The sequence below is a fragment of the Athene noctua genome, chromosome 20 (genome assembly GCF_965140245.1).
Source record: "Athene noctua chromosome 20, bAthNoc1.hap1.1, whole genome shotgun sequence".
NCBI classification, from domain to species: Eukaryota; Metazoa; Chordata; class Aves; order Strigiformes; family Strigidae; genus Athene; species Athene noctua.
In genome coordinates this window covers 11,881,587-11,898,424 of record NC_134056.1, presented here as the reverse complement: position 1 = coordinate 11,898,424, position 16,838 = coordinate 11,881,587, and the positions used below count along the sequence as shown (strand labels likewise).

Here is a 16,838-nt window from a genome sequence, read left to right as displayed (position 1 = left end):
CCAGGCATTAACCTGGTTTGCATCTTGAGGTCAATGAATTGCAATGAAATTCATACTCTGCACATCTCCCATTGTGTTGCTCATTTTCCAATAGACTATTTTATTCCATCAAAAACGATCCAGACCGGCGATGAAGAAGGACATCTCTGCGTTTGAAAAGGGCCCTTTCCCTTTGAGGGAAAGAAAGCTCAAAAGCCTGAAGCACCCACTCTGCAGGACTGGATGAGAAGAAGCCAAGGCATGGTGCACAAGAGAGTCTGCAGGGAAAGGGCTTGCTTGCTTCTGTGCCTGGCAGTCACTCCAGTGACAGCCCAGTGCACAGCACTAAGGTGAAAGCTCTAAATGAGGCCTCCCAATCAGCCTGGCACTGCCCGTATTTACCATTTCTACACGAATATGCGTGGGGATGACAGGGTTCCTCACTGTCCGGCATTTGCTGAAATGCTAAGTACAAAGTTCTCTTCCACTCCTCTGCTTCTTGCTCTCTCAACAGTCCCCCACATTAGCCACTGTCTCATCCCCAGCTTGACAGAGACTTTGAGGAGTGGCCACTCACACAGACCACGGGATTCACTCTGGTTCCTTGAATTGGCACGCTGAGGGTTTACCAAGGGAGGATCTTTCCCCTGATTAAGCAGCAGGGAAGGAAGAAAAAAGCTGATCCATCCGCTGGATGCTTCCCTCCTGCCGACTCTGCAGTGAGGAGGGGAACGGGCTCAAGTGTTGCTGCCTTGCACACTGACAGTGGACAGCCTGTTTGCCTCAGCTGAGAAGAACATACCTCAGGAAAGCAATGTCATGGTTCTCAGCGGAAGGAGCCCCGGGCGGTAAAGGTGGATGCGGGAGCTACCGCGTACAACTGCCTGTACCCCGCAGCACGATGTCAGTACTGAAAGAGGGAATCCAGCAGTAAGTGACTGGTAAAACGCCGCCGGACGGCAGGAAAGTTTCCACTTCCCCATCTTTAATCCATGCCGGGGCAGATATCAGCCAGATTTGGGCGGGCGGTGTGGTGGCTTGAGCAGCCTCTGGAGCTGCAACAGCGTGGGCTGCATTGGTGACAAACTGGCGGAAAGAAGGAGAACTGGAGGCAAGACTTTAGCCAGGTGCCTATTTGGCCTCGTGCACTAAGCGTGGCAGCAGCCACAGGCTCCAAAGTTGCCCCAAACCGAGCACCACAGTGCAGGGAGCGACGTGTGCCCACCCACCTGCAGCTCGGCCACCCTCATAAGGCCCACGTGTCCTGGCCGTGCCTGAGCTCAACCGGCCTCTCTGGGACGGTGCTTCCATCTCCCTGGAAAGCCTTGGGGTGCGTGTTACGCCTCTGCTGTCCTTTGAAGGCAATCTCTTCTCTGATTTCATGGCCATTGGCTTTAGAGGAGAAAGTTGCCATGTTGCTTAGCTGGCTCCAAAGCTGCAAGAGGGCACAAAGCGTGGGAAGTGTTGTGATGCTGAGGAAGGACACAGAAGGACGAAGCAACTGCAGGTTATCTCCATGAAAGTCCTGGCACTGAGTATCCCCTAACCTCTATTCAGGCACCAGCTGGAAGGCCAGGGCAGTGCGTGAAACCAGTGGGACACCCACACCACACACTGACCTCCACTGGCTGACGGCCCTCACGTTCCTGAAAAATAGCAATGAGTCCAAAGCAAAGGCAGGATGCTGTAGCAGGAGGCAAAAAGCAGCAGCTTGCACGTGCCAGCAGGATGCAGCTTGTGCCTTGTGCTGCCACATGGGGAGCAAGCCCAGACTTCCCAGCGGTTGGAAGGCACCTCTGCAGGTCATCTGGGCCAACCCCCTGGCTCAAGCAGGGCCACCCAGCGCTAGCTGCCCTGGACCGTGTCCACACTGACCCCATAGGCCTCAGGAGGTGCCACAGACACCCTCCAGCTAGCATGGCCCAAGGAAACAGGTCACAGCCATCCCCGTAGCCCCTCTGCCACCAAACTGACCCCGTAGGCCTTAGGGCCTAGCGCAGCCCTAAGGGGAAAAAGGTTGGGCCGAGCACCAGGAAACAGGGGAGAAAGCAGCACGGGAGGGGAGAACGATGCCACACACACTGATAAAGCAGTTAGACTCTTTCTCTCATTTTCGTGTCTTTATTTTCTGGGAGAGCTGGTTTTGATTCTGAGCAGCCTTCTGGTCCCCACGGGGGCTGGCAGAGGTCCTGCTGCTGGCCCAGGCCTCCTTCCACCAGCTGCCTCTGGGGCCTTCTTACAGCATCACCGGCGCGGTGGCTTCTTCTTGGCGCTTGAGGCAGAATCGCTAGAGCTGGTACTGGCCTTTCTCTTCTGAGCACACCGCGGCCCCCGATGTGAGCTGCCCCTTGCCCGCCCGGGAGCAGAGTCAGGTGCCGCAGCCTCCCCCGGCTCCTCCTGCAGCTCTTCTTGCTGCCCAGGGATGGGAGCGGGGCAGCAGCTGGGCTCGCTCTGAAGAGCAGCCGTCGAGGTGCCCGGCAGTTCCTCTGTGTCTGCTGTGGCAGCGCTGCCAGAGGGGGCTGGTTTGTGTCCAGGAGTCCCACCTGGGGAGGGAACAGCTCTGGTGCTGGCCACAGGGCTGAGCTCCCCTCTCACTTGGAAGCCAGCGGATCTAGTTAAGGCCATGTAGCTGCGCTGCCACTTCTCTTGGTATTCAGCCCAGCTTTGGACAGTCGAGCGGCGCCGCTCCTGGCGGGAGACACCCCAGCTGGGGGTGCCGCCCAAGGATGCCACAGAGGGCTGTGTGCTGGGGAACTCTTCAAATTTGTCCCCCTGCAGAGAGTGCTGGCTGCATGTCACCATCTTCCTGCAGATGGGGCACTCAGGCTTGATCTCTACCCGCTGCCAGAGACAGTTGAAGCAGAAGCGGTGCAGACACGGCATGGTCAAGGCAGCTTTGTCCCAGGTGTTCAGGCATATTGGACAGCGGAACTCCGAGTCCGAGGCCACGTTCGGCATGTGCTGCGGTGCACTGAGGAGATCTGGTAGGAACGGACGAGGACTCCTCTCTGACACTGCAGCAGCTGTCCCGCTAGAAGAGAAAGAGAGGCCTCGGTGACTGGCCAGCTCAGGGAGGGGTGGGAGGAAATCCCAGGTCCCTCCAGGAGGAAAGCCACCCAGCTCCCCAGGGTGAGGTTTCCCACACAACTCACCTCATTATGGGGCTGATCTCCTGGCCCCTTTGGGAGGCAGCAAGATGGCTGCTGGCCATGGGGCTCAGCTCCTGTGCCCCTGCAGAGGAACCCAGGCTGAGGGTGCTGGCCTCGGGGCTCCTCTCACTTCCCCAGCTAGAGGCACCCCAGGTGGTGTTGGCAGTGGGGCTCCTCTCCCGTCCTTCTCTGGCGGTCCCCCAGCTGGTACTGGCAGTGCGGCTCCTCTCCCGTTCCCCTCTGGAGGAGCCCCAGCTGGCGCTGCCTAAGTGACTCCATTGCCTTGCCCCACTGGAGGCTCCCCAGCTGGTGCTGGCCAGGGGGCTCCTCTCCTGTTCCCCTCTGGAGGAGCCCCAGCTGGTGCAGGCCAAGGGGCTCCTCTCTCGTCCTTCTATGGAGGTGCCCCAGCTGGTGCTGGCCACGGGGCTCCTCTCCCTTGCCCTGCTGGAGGCTTCCCAGCTGGTGCTGCCTAAGGGGCTCCTCTCCCGTTCCCCTCTGGAGCCGTCCCAGCTGGTGCGGGCCAAGGGGCTCCTCTCTCGTCCTTCTATGGAGGTGCCCCAGCTGGTGCTGGCCACAGGGCTCCTCTCCCGTTCCGCAATGGAGCCATCCCAGCTGGTGCTGGTTGCCACAGGACTTCTCTCCTCCAACCTCCTGGAGACGGTGGAGCTGCTGACACCCCCAGGGCTCTCCTCCAACCTCCTGGCAGCACGGGACTCCTCACTGAGCAGGGGTTGGTTGGATGCCCTCCTGCACCATTGCATGATGAACACAATGATTCCTTGCACAAAGGCTGTTGCGTGGCTTCCGAGGTGACGCCGTACGAGCTCGACCAGGCGCTCTTCACGCAGACCCAAAATGATCAGGGTGTGTAGGATCCTCTGTGCCAGGGTGAGCACCTGATGCCTCTCCAACTCAAAGGTGTACCCCAACACTTGACGCAGCCAGGATTGCAAACGCCTGAGGACGTTCGGGTGCTCACGGAAAAACGACCGCCAGGTGTAGGGGTACAGGCCGCCTATGAACCCTGGCTCCAGAAGCAATTCTTGGTTTACCCTGGACACTCTTGGTTCTAGCAGTCTGATAGGTGGCTCGTTTTGGGCACTGGCCAACAATGCCAGAGATCGTTGTCTTATCATGAACTCTTGACAGGCCTCCCCCGGCAGCGAGTACAGGACGGATATCAACCTCCGCCTGCAGAGGGGGCACTCAGGCTTGATGTCTACCCACTGCTGGATACAGCTGAAGCAGAAGCGGTGCAGACACGGCATGGTCAAGGCTGCGTTGTCCAAGGTGTTCAGGCATATTGGGCAGCGGTCCTGCGAGGCTGAGTCCATGCTCAGAACGTGCTGCGGGGGGCTGGAGAGAGCTGGTGGGGATGGATGAGGACTGCTCTCCGAGGAAGCTGGCTGTCCCACTAGAATAGGAAGAGGAAGAGAGGCCTCGGTGAGTGGCCGTCCCAGGGAGGGGTGGGAGAGAAGCCCAGGTCCCTCCAGAAGGAAACCCGCCCAGCTCCCCAGGGTGAAGTTTCTCCGCACAACTCACCTCTGCAGCTAGTGCACCTCCCGGGTGCCCCGGCTGCCTGAGCCAGGCAGGGCCGGGGACAAACCTGCAGTGGCTCTGGGGATGGGCACTGAGAGCTGCAGCCCCCAGTTCCCAGGGCACAAGCCCAGCACCGAGCCAAAAGCTTGCTCCACGCTCCAAGCCTCGCCAAATCACTCAGCTGGAGTGAAGGTGCGAGCTGTCTCAGGGGGTCTGGGAGCCCGAATATAAGCAGCGAGGGCCATGATGTCACAGAGCGGGCTTTGTGATGTCACAGAGCGTGGCTGGGTGATGTCACAGAGCGTGGCTGGGTGATGTCACAATGGGCTGCTCCTGCCTGCAAGCGCTTCACCCAGCAGCCCTGTGCCCCCGGCACACGCCTCGGCCCTTACCCCAACGCCACTGCCCGCTCCATCCCCCACGTCTTCTGTCCCGTGCTTGGCATCTGACCTTCAAGCCAGCCACCGAGGCCTTGGCCGTGGCTTCCCAGGGCAACGTCAGATCGCTCTGGCCTGAGGTGACACTTTCTCCAGGCACACACAGAGCACTCCTGGGCAGCCCAGCACAAGAAGTAGGAGCTCAGAACACAGCCCTCTGCATGTGGCCTCACCAGTGCCGAATCCCTTGGAGGAGCAGCTCCCTCCACCGGTGGCAGAACTTTGCCGGAGGCAGCCCAGGGTGCCTTTAGACATCTTGGTGGCAAGGCCCCAGTGCCAGCTCCCGTTCAACGTTGTGTCCACCGGGACCCCCAGGTCCGCCTCTGGAAAGCTGCTTTCCTGACCGCTGGCCCCCAGCGTGTCCTGATTCATGGAGCTGTTCCTTCCCAGGCACAGGACTCTGCACTTTTTGTTGAACCGTGTGAGCTTCCCGTCAGCCCAGTTCTCCAGCCTTCCAGAGATGGAGAAGTAAGAGAAGGGAAGCAAGAAAGAAGCGTGACATACCCATTTCCACTCAAGCGTTCATGCGACAGCCATGAAGAGGCAAAATAGCATTGCTGCTGCTTTGTGAACTTCCCGGGCTACCTGGCTGGGCAACAGGGAGCCGTTTATCTCTCTTGGGGTCCTTGAGGGGTGAGCTGAAGGAGAGGGAAATGGAGGTTTGGGTTGACCTGGTGTGTTGCTGGTTTTGTGAATCTGATGTCTGTCCTAGTGGCATTTAGAAAGAGAATAGAGAAGCCTTTGAGCAGCACAAATATATGAAATATTTTTAAAGTAAAGAGCAACTAACATTTAGAGGCTCCATAGCTCAGGGGTTAGAGCACTGGTCTAGTAAACCAGGGGTCGTGAGTTCAAATCTCACTGGAGCCTGGGGGCTCTGTACCTCTCCTGAGGGTAGACTTATGTCTTTATTTTGGTTTTTCTCATTACATTGCTGGCATCACTTTTTGGAGCATCCACCACAGCCTAAGTGAAATCCAAACATCAGATAACATTTATACCAAGCAATAGGCCAGAAGAAGCAGAGAAAAATAACAACAGTCAGAGCTAAACCCTCAAAAGAATACCTCCACACGTTTTGAAAGTTTGGCAACTGGGGACAAGAAATAACGAATAATGGGACTTGAAGCCTGCTGAACCCCACAGACATCGTGAAGCTCAGTGATGAACCAATCTGAAATGGCTGCTAGATATTTACAGCACATCTGGTTCATCTCGTCATACTTCAGCGGGACAATCAAACATATGTCTCCAGAGCTCAGTAACTACAGAGCTGGCTGAAAAACTCATACATACAGTTTGTGGAGGGACAGTAACAGAGGTCTTCTTCAGAGTTCTGCAGGGGTGGGGGGGGTAGGGAGTGGTGTGTGGCATGAGTGCCATGAAAAGTTGTCATTTTTAAGAAAAAAGAGGTCATTGAATAGCAATCCAGATTTATGAGATTTCATACTCTGCCTTTGCACATTTCCTTTTTTTTTTTTTTCTCATTTTCCAATAGACTTCCTATTTTTTTCCATCAAAACAATCTAAACCAGCCATGCAGGACATTTCTGCTTTTGAAAAGAGTCCTTTCCATTCAAGGGAAAGAAAGCTCAAAAGTCCAAAATATTTTTCTCTTGTGAAGGTGGACACTGGATGCTGGGAAGTTCATGGCACTTTTGTCACCTCTCTTCAGCCTGTTTCCTTACAAGTCTGTTTTCCCAAAACTGCAAGTACATTACAGCTTTGATGAGTTGATGTGTTTTCTCCACATGAGAAGTGACCCGCAGGAATTTCCTTTTTTTCCTCTGTAAGTAAGGCTAAAGTCAGAAGGGTTTCCATAAATCTGCAATCTAACAACCTGCACAAGTTATTGGTATTGTAACCGAAGTTACTAGAGAATGGACAGATGTGTTTTACTAAATGTGAATTTGTTTCTAGACCTTTGTGGCTGTATGTCTATTTATCCCATCCCTCATTCCATCTTCTCTTTATTTTGCTTTCATATGACACTACTGATCAATATCCAAAAACATCTTTGTAGTTCAAGGTCAATTTTGCAATCAGAATCACGGTTTCAGCTCAGCTGAGCCTGGTAGTGGTGAATATGATCCACTGTTGAAAAACTGTCTTTCAACTTTATGCAAAAATGACAAATGTTCAGCATATGTGTGAGGAACTGAATGAGTTAATGTCTCAAGCATTAACACAGAAAGCCTCAAGGACAAATTGTGACCTTTGTGGTCAGTCTAAGGAATCAATTATCCACCTAGGGTAGTGCAGAATGTATCAAAGGGTGCAGAGCTCCCCTCCATTGCAGTTGTATGGTCAAATTCCCTAGAAAAGCCTCAAAGGGAGGAGACGTAGACTGAGTAAAACCACATGTTCAACTTAATACCTACACTTTATTTTATTACTATAGCCTTGAAGAAGAGCTAAAAGATTGATAAGAGAGAAAATCACCCAGCACCAGACAGGTGGATAATTGCCCCAGAAGCAAAAACTGAAGGAAAAGGTAAAGGTGGTACGGGGAGATCGTGACCACTGACTCAGTAAGATAAAAGGGTTAACGCACCCCATTCCCCCTCAGAGCACACGTGGAACCCATGCTCCACCTTTTCCTCGTCTCTCATGCAAATGAGTTTGTGGAATGTCTACCTGTCTTGGTCTTGTATGCAAACCGGCCAATAAGATGATCTTAAAATGCAACAGCAAACTTTGCTGGGTGTGCACCCACCACCCCAGCTTACGGACCTGGGGTGGTGATCCAGATTCTTTAAGTCTCTCTCCCTTCCTTTCTCTTTTCTTTTTCTTTTCTTTTCTTTTCTTTTCTTTTCTTTTCTTTTCTTTTCTTTTCTTTTCTTTTCTTTTCTTTTCTTTTCTTTTCTTTTCTTTTCTTTTCTTTTCTCTTTTCCTTTCCTTTCCTTCTCCTCTCCTCTCCTCTCCTCTCCTCTCCTCTCCTCTCCTCTCCTCTCCTCTCCTCTCCTCTCCTTTCCTTTCGTTTTTCTTTGTTTTTCTTTGTTTTTCTTTGTTTTTCTTTGTTTTTCTTTCTTACAGATTTATCAATGAGAGGCTGCATCACTTATGGTCCTTTCCCAAGCTTGTTTCTCCCACAAGTCAAGCATTTTAACGGCTCCTTTGGTGTTTCACCTTAATTTAACAGGAGGGGATCAAAAAACCTTTATGACTCCCTGGGCTCCCAGTCCAGGTTGTAACAGTGCATTTGGCTGAATTCTTAATCTACGTGGTACTTAATAATTAAGGTAAAAACTCCTCTCCCCAGTAACCCTGCTGCAGCGCGTAACATCAAACATGCTGATGCTACTTGCTAAACATGGGCCGGCTACCAAAATCTCTTTAAACAGCGGACCGTGGACCTTGTCCGAGCTAAACCCCTTGGTATCAATCTTCCATCGTTTCCTGCTCTGCTGAAAATGGGGCGTTTCAAAGATAGAGCTTGCCAGGAGGGGCAGAGAGGGCAAAGGCTTTTCCATCCATATCCTGATGTTGGAGAACGGCTTGCAGAGAGCAAGGCCATGGGTCTCTGCAGAAGCTGATTGCAGCCATCTGAGGTAAACAAAGGAAAAAAACCCAGGGTACAGTTATGCCAAACAACAGACTGTTATGTTAACAAAGAGAGAAACTGAGGTACACAATGGCCTTGATGGTAAAAAACAACCTTGGGAAAGGAGGCAGGCCAGAAGAGGGAAGATGTTGTGACATGTCTGAGATGCCACAGGGGGCTGGGATATTATAATGCAGCCTTTTACATGTATCCAATAGATTTGTGAGTAGTATGCATGATTATTGTAGAGTGCTTAGATAAGGGGTGATTTCTGTCAATAAAGTTGAAGCTTGCTCTATCATTCACATTGAATTGGCTGCTTGCTTCCTCCGCCCGTCGCAAGTGGCGCACCGAACAGGGTTACCCGAACCCTGCTTTTCCACCGAACGGAACCCGGGAAGCGACGGAACGGATTTTCGGAGCAGGAAGGCGAGAAGGTCACTGCCTGGTGCAGGAGATGTGTGCCGTCTCCTGAAGCGCCGGGATTTGTAAGTCTGACATTGGAGCAGCGGATCCACAATATTGCTTCAGGAGATATTGCGGACCGAGAGGGCTACTGAGGAATAGGCCGAAGTGGTATATCCAGGAAAGGCCATAATGAAGGCTGAATTTGGGGAAACCTAGGAAAAGCCAGCACTGGTCGTTAGCTACTGATCGGATACTGCTGAAGGTCGTCAAGCTACGATACAGGAAAAGGAATCAAAACAAGTCTGCCCGGGCAGGACAATGGAACAAGAGGTAGCCCTCAAGCTTTTTGCTTTTTAGAAAAGCGGGGAGTAAGTCCGATAAAAAACTTAGCCGCGCTGATTGGTCTGGGCAAGGCTAAGGGACACTTTAAAGAGCCAAATTTATTGTTTGAAGAAGCAGAATGGTGTGATAATCTTTTAGACTCTGATGCTGTAAATCCTGAAAAAGAATCTGAACTGTCTGGTCTGTATCCTCCCTTAATTGGGGATGATCTGTAGATAAAAGTGAGGCGAAAAAAAACGTAAAAGTGAGGTGAAATAACTTTGGTGCAAGGGAATATGGACACGGCAAGAAAAATTCTTACTCGTGTAAGCTATGAGCCGAGTCATCAGCCACGTTGGGAAGAACGGCATTTTTCTGTTATTAAAGATTTAAGCATTAATAAGAACGGGCTGCAAAAACTCAGTTACAACAGCTGTACTGGAGGCGATGGCTCAGGGATATCGATTGGCCCCCTAGAAATTGGCTAACACTTTTAAGAAGAAAAACCGGCATTCACGCCGGGACAGTATTCTATCTGAAACAACGAGCGTGTGGATCTCTGGGCTCGGCGTTCGGAGCTGGCGGCGGCGGCCCGGTGCCTCCCCGACCCCCCCGCGGAGCGGCCGCCTGCGGCTGAGCCCGGCACTGCGCGCTCGGCACCCCCCCCCCGCCAAAAGCGGCAGGGTTATGCAGCACAGGCTTTAGATGTTCTTAATGGAATCTTCGTATTTGTAATATTTGTCATTTTATGTTGTGAATGATGAGTGTCAGGAGCTCCTCTGTGTGTGCGTGTGTGTGTGTGTGAGACGCGGCCCACTGCAGCTGCGGAGTTTTCCGGCCAGGGAAGCGGCCGGCCAGGAACTGCAGGGTCCTAGTGCCCGCCCGCTGGGTCATCGGCTCTGCGGTTTGTTTGGGCTCAGTGTTCTAACTGTTACAGGTAAAATACCTCCTCTAACGGGAGGCAGTAATTCTGTGTTGATTGTTGTTTTGAATTTAGGTGCATACTCTGCGGGGAGAGTGCACCTCTGTACCATCTGCCTAATGAAAATATTGTCAAAAGGTCATCTGCAACCTTACAGGGGTTGTTTGTTTTACCAGGGGTCGTAGATGCTGATTATGAAGAGAAAAATCAAAATTATGGTCTGTACCCCTATGTTCAGTAACAAAAAAAAAAAAAAGTAAAAAATTGTTCAGCTTGTTAAAGAAGCTGCAATTACTCAGGATTTGGATCAGCAGGTACCCCTTAAATATTTTTGGACTAAAACAGTAACACAAGGTTAACTTCTGGTAAAATGTACTCTCATTAAAGCTAAAAAAATCTGTCGAGCTGACGTGCATTTTAGATACTGGTGCAGATGTGACCATAATATCTGTGAGCAGATTGGTTGTTAGCCCTGGTACCTCAAATGCTTTTCAGGGTTGATGTCATGCTGTAACAATTTAAAGCAAGGATCTCATTCATGTAAGAGGCCCAGAAAATTGGGTAGCAAATACTCATCCATTTATATTGGAAAACCCCTATTGCATTTTGGGGTCATAACTGTATGAGCCAATGAAGAACTCAAATTGGATCAAATTTGTCTTAATCACCACTGTAGCACAACCCACCCTGAAACCCACCCTGACACTCACCTTGTGAACCGAATCACCTGTGTGTATTGTCCTGCAACAACTTAAAACTGTTATTAAGACTTTAAAAGATTTACAGACACTGTTAGGAACCATAAATTAGATACAGCCGTCGTGGGCCTAACTCATGATGATCTGCATAGCTTATTTGATATTTTGTGAAAAGATCCTTCACTGACATCACCCAAAGTACTTACAGAAAAAGCAAAACAAGATCTTCACCATATAGCTAATAAGCATCGCAAGTACACTGCATTTCCCCACAGGACAAACCATCGTAGAAAGAGCGCACCAGACCTTGAAAGCGCTTTTGCAAAAACAAAAGGGGGGAGAGAGCTTGGCTCCAGGTCAACCATTTGCTCTGCTGTAAAACGCATGCATTTCTTCCACCAGAATGTCAGAGCAATACAAAAACAGTTTTCTTTATCAAGGTATCCAGCTAAAAACATCACTGCAACTTGCCCTGAATACCAGACAGACTCCATCTCTTCAAACCTTTTAAACATATCCCCTGTGTTACAGGTGTCACCAGTATTGTGTCATTTTTCATCATAGATACCAGATCAACAAGAAGTCCAGAGCAAAGCTCAAGTGTTAACAAAAACCTAGAAAGGGGTAACTGGGAAGGACCATTTTCTTTAATAACCTGGGGAAGAGGTTATGCTTGTGTCTCCACAGGTCTCAGTCTCCAATGGTCACCAGCAAGGTGTGTGCAACCACAGCTGAGGGTGAGAGGCAGCCAGCACTCAGGATCCAGCTGTGGGTGCTGTGAGTGCCCCTGTGCCGACAGTTTGCGGTCTCTTCGACTGATCTTTTAAGCAGAATGTCTGAGTAATGTTTGCTACTTCAACAGGACAAGCTACACTACAGTTGCCAATTCTTTTGGGAGAAAATGCTAACAGTAATTGTAACTCCTCTATGAAATATCTAGGCTTACTAGTCACTTGTGCAAAATGTAGTTTAGATAAAATATAGTTAATAATAAGATGCTGTAAGAATGTATGTATTCCACCTTCTTTGTTTAGTAATATTAAGAATTAAGAGCTCAAGTGTTTAACCTTATTTAGAAACTCCCTTGGTTTTCCCCCTGGAGTACTGGCCAAGCTCCAGGTGGAACCCAACAGGAGGATGAAATCAGATGTTTCCGCTCAAAGAAAGTTGCCAGTTATTTTGGCCTGTTACTTTAAAGGCTGGACCTGCTTGCAGCGACTTTGGATGCCTCACCTACGGATGGACGCATCACGTAGGGTTTCCAGTTTGTAAGGAAGGGCACTCTGGATTCTTGCTGCATCCAGGGTTCCCTAGCAATTGCGGATCTGAATGTTAGTACCGTATTTTCCTTACTGTTTATTTGTGTACTATTTAGTCATATCCCTTAAATATGGATAGTGAAATTAGTCTACTCTTTTTAATTAGAACTATTCTAAGTATGCTGTGTTTTGAAGTTTGTCTAACCCTTAATTGATACAGCTCTCAAACAAGCCTTGCAGGTGCCGCAGCAAAACAAAGAAAAGGGAGGGCTGGAAGGCATCGGCCTCACACAGCTCCTGACAAACAGCTAAGCTTTGATGAAGAACAGGCCTCATAAGATAGATAAGAAACTGCAGAGTGTGCCAAGGTGGCAGGAAAAGATCAATCAGGACAGTAGGCATTTTGCCTGGGCTTAGCAACTGCTGCCGACCCATCTCAGGTTTGGTATGCCATTTGTACTGGTCATTATGGTTGGTATAATCAGACAATCTGGTTGAGATGGCAAGATGTGACTCCTTCAGCAGTACCAGTGAATAGCACTAGGTTTTGTAGTGATGTTTCTACAATAAATTTGCGTCTTGAAGAAGGAAGAGGGTTTAATAATGATTTGACTAAAAGGTTACCAATTATTAGATGGTTAAAAATTCTTTTGTTTTTACATTGAATAACAGTTCAAATTGTCATTGTAATCCTTTTAATGATATTAACCTGTGTGTGGAAGTGTTTTATGAGAACGATGGACTGAACAATAAAAGGGGTCTGGATCACTCAAAAACAAAAAGGGGGATCTGTGGAATGCCTGGGAAACAACGGACATGTTATGAGTGATCCAGACTGAGTGGCATCACTGTAATCAGGCTGTAGCTGTTGGGAAGAACACCGGCAAGGCCGAGAGGATGAGAAACTGCGTGAGTAGCAAAGAAATAAGGATGCTGGACTGTGGGAAATAAGATGTTTGCCTAACAGAAGAACTACGTGTGAACACCATAACGGGACCAACCATAGAGGGCATGAAGGCTTGTGGACAGTAGTATAGAACCAATCATAGTTTGTTTGCTTTCATGTGATTGCTCTTCGATAGTATGTGGGATGCTTTGTACTTGATAAGGTACCTTCGACAGTTTAAGGTGTGCTGTATTACAGAGTCGAGCTGCCATACACTTTCTTTTGCTTGCCCAGGGGCATGGATGTAAAGATTTTGATGGGATGTGTTGTTTTAATCTATCCGACCACAGTCAATTAATTCAAAACCAATTACAATGGATGAAGCAACGTTTACAAAAAAACACAAGTGGTTGTCAATCCTTGAGACAAATGGTTATAATCTGTGTTTGATCTGTCCCTATGGCTACAAGGTCTGTTACAAGAAGGATTGCGGTGATTAGGAATAGTACTATTGATTGTAGTAATTATTAAAATAGCATATATTTGTATAATGACAAATATTAGTAAATTTATGCTTGTGCAGCCTGCATAAAAAGAAAAAGGGGGAATTGTTGGAGAACGGCTTGCAGAGAGCAAGGCCATGGGTCTCTGCAGAAGCTGATTGCAGCCATCTGAGGTAAACAAAGGAAAAAAACCCAGGGTACAGTTATGCCAAACAACAGACTGTTATGTTAACAAAGAGAGAAACTGAGGTACACAATGGCCTTGATGGTAAAAAACAACCTTGGGAAAGGAGGCAGGCCAGAAGAGGGAAGATGTTGTGACATGTCTGAGATGCCACAGGGGGCTGGGATATTATAATGTAGCTTTTTACATGTATCCAATAGATTTGTGAGTAGTATGCATGATTATTGTAGAGTGCTTATATAAGGGGTGATTTCTGTCAATAAAGTTGAAGCTTGCTCTATCATTCACATTGAATTGGCTGCTTGCTTCCTCCGCCCGTCGCATCCTGAAGCCCATGTAAAGGTGGGAGGGCAGAAGGGTGCCTCTTCATCTTTGTCAGCCCATCAAATGGAAATGCTGTGCTTGCACTCAGAGGTGCAGGAAAGCTTGTGTAGCTCTGCCACAAGGACTGTAACAAGGCTGGTCCACTTAGGGGTTCACTCAGGAAGAGCTCCTGCTCTTCCAAGTCGTGACCTGCCCTAATCCGGATCTAGAGAGTCTTTGATTGCGTTGTTGAGGGAGATTTACAGGTGTCTTCCTGTACATCCTAGAAAACTTGGTTTTCATCATATTTTCCTGAAAACTTCAGAATACCATTTCTATTTGTAAACAACGTCCTAGACGCTGTGCATTTTTCTGGCACACTTTTCATTCAGGGGTCTCTCCCCTAGCTGGACAGGGAAATAATTTATTCTAATATGAAGAGCATGGAACTTTGTGGGCCCAGCAGCCTGGATCATTGAGGAGCACGTGGTCATTCTGTGAATCCAAGGACCATGTTAGCAGAGCTGCATTTCTGCTTCTAGTTCAGTTCCAGGGAAGGCCACACATGCCTCAACTAATCCATTTCTTAAGTCACGTGGGAAACAACCAATAACTAATTTAGTCCAGGGAGGGAAACTCTGAGCAAGAGTCAGTGGAAATGTCCCCACGTTTAAAGAGGTTTTAGATTTAGAAATACAGTTTAGGCTAATGTTAACATACACAAGAATCAAATGGCAGCCTCGAAGCCTCAACCCAGAGGAAGAATATCTATCAACTCAGCAGAGCACCAGCAATCCAGGCGGCGTCTGGAATGCGATGATGATAACGTCCTTCTCCAAGTGATAGAGAAGCCGAGGAGGAGAGGTGCTGTGCTGGTGGACCTTGTTCTCAGCAACAAGGACGGGGTGGTGGGGAGTGTACAGCTCAAGGGCAGCCTTGGCTCCAGTGACCGTGAACTGGGGGAGTTTGAGATCCCTAGGTCAGCGAGGAGGACACACAGCAAGCTCGCTGCCCTGGGCTTCAGGAGAGCAGACTTTGGCCTCTTCAGGGATCGGCTTGGCAGAGTAGTGTGGGATAAAACCCTGAGGGAAGAGGGGCCCAAGAAAGCTGGTTAGTATTCAAGGATCACCTCCTCCAAACTCAGCAGTGGTGCGTTGGGTGGCTGCAGGCTGCGAGGAAGGGACGGGCGAGGAAGGAGGGGCAGAGGCGTTGCCCTCTACATCAAGAAATAGAGAGTGTGTGGAGAGGTGTCTCTGAAGAATAGCCACGAGCAGCTTGAAAGCTTATGGGCAAGAATCAGAGACCGAGGCGACAAAGGGAACCTTGTGGTTGGTGGTTACTACAGGCCGCCCAATCAAGGGGAGCCTGTTGGCAAAGTCTTGTTACTGCAGCGGCAGGAGGCATTGTGCTCACAGGCTCTCGTCCTGCTGGAGGACTTCAACCACCCTGCCATCTGCTGGAAAAGCAGCACAGCAGGCAGCCTAGAGGCAATCCAGAAGACTCCTGGAATGCACTGGGGATAACTTCTTCAGCCAGGTGATAGAGAGCCCCAGCAGAAGGGATGCGATACGGGACCTGCTGGTCACCAGCGCAAGTGAGCGAATGGGTGACGTCTGGATGGGAGGCAGCCTGGGCTGCAGTGATCATGCCCTGGTGGAGTTCTCAGCCCTGAGGGATATGGGTCAGGCAGAGAGTAAAGTCAGGACACGGAAGTTTAGGAAAGCAAACTTCCAGCTCCTCAGGGAGTTAAGTCAATAAAGATGCCCTGGGAAACTGCCCTCAGGGACAAGGGAGCAGAACAGAGCTGGCAGATCTTTAAGGACACTTTCCACCAGCGCAAGAGCTCTCCATGCCCAGGTGTAGGAATGTAGGAAAGGAAGGCAAGAGACCAGCATGGCTGAGTTGAGACCTGCTGGTCAGACTAGAGGGCAAGGAGGAAATGCCCGGGCAGTGGAAGCAGGGACCCCGTATCCTGGGGACAGTATAGGGCTGCTGCCCAGTTGTGTAGGGGTGGGCTCAGGAAGGCTGAGGCACAGCTGGAGCTGAACATGGCAAGGGATGCTTCTACATGTATGTCAGCCTGAGCTACACACCTATGTAGAGTCAGATAAATCACACACGTTTAATAAACTGTGCAAAGGGGGACTGGGCACCTTGCTCAGCTGGAGATAGCAACACTATTGTTCTTTTGGTGGGAGAAAACCCACCTGCTGGCCTCCCAGTCCTTTGTTGATATCTCTGTGAAAGGCAAATACATTTTGGGGAAAATCAAGTGCAAACCCTAGGAAAAATTCACACCAAATATCTAGTAAAAAATAATAGAGAGAATGAGAAATGCTCATAGGTTCATCCACACTTTGCAGTGTCCATGGGCCAAGGTATCTCTTTTAAATACAGAGAAGTCAAGTTTCTCTCATGACTGGAGGACAGAGATGTTCTTCAATAATAGCTATATGTCTGCCAGGTACAGTTTGCTCCACAATATCCACAGGGAGATCTATACACAGCCTACATATCCATCCATCCATGTCCAACCACTGGAGACTCCACACCTTGGTGCAAAATTTTTCTCAGGGAGATTGTCATCTCTTGGAGCCAGTGCAATCACTACCTGCTTATCTGGAATTCTAAAGCTTGAAAAGAGCATTACCATAAAATCCAGTAAGGCAACAGGTTCAGTGAGACCTTCTGGCTGCCCAGAAAGGC

The 16,838-nt window shown here is 49.6% G+C and overlaps 1 non-coding gene across 1 annotated transcript; it reads left to right on the top strand.

Annotated features, from left to right (window-relative positions):
• The first annotated feature begins 5,901 nt into the window (after positions 1 to 5,901).
• TRNAT-AGU (transfer RNA threonine (anticodon AGU)) lies at positions 5,902 to 5,974 on the top strand. Its single transcript has one exon. It is a non-coding gene; the product is annotated as a tRNA-Thr (tRNA).
• The last annotated feature ends 10,864 nt before the right edge of the window (positions 5,975 to 16,838 follow it).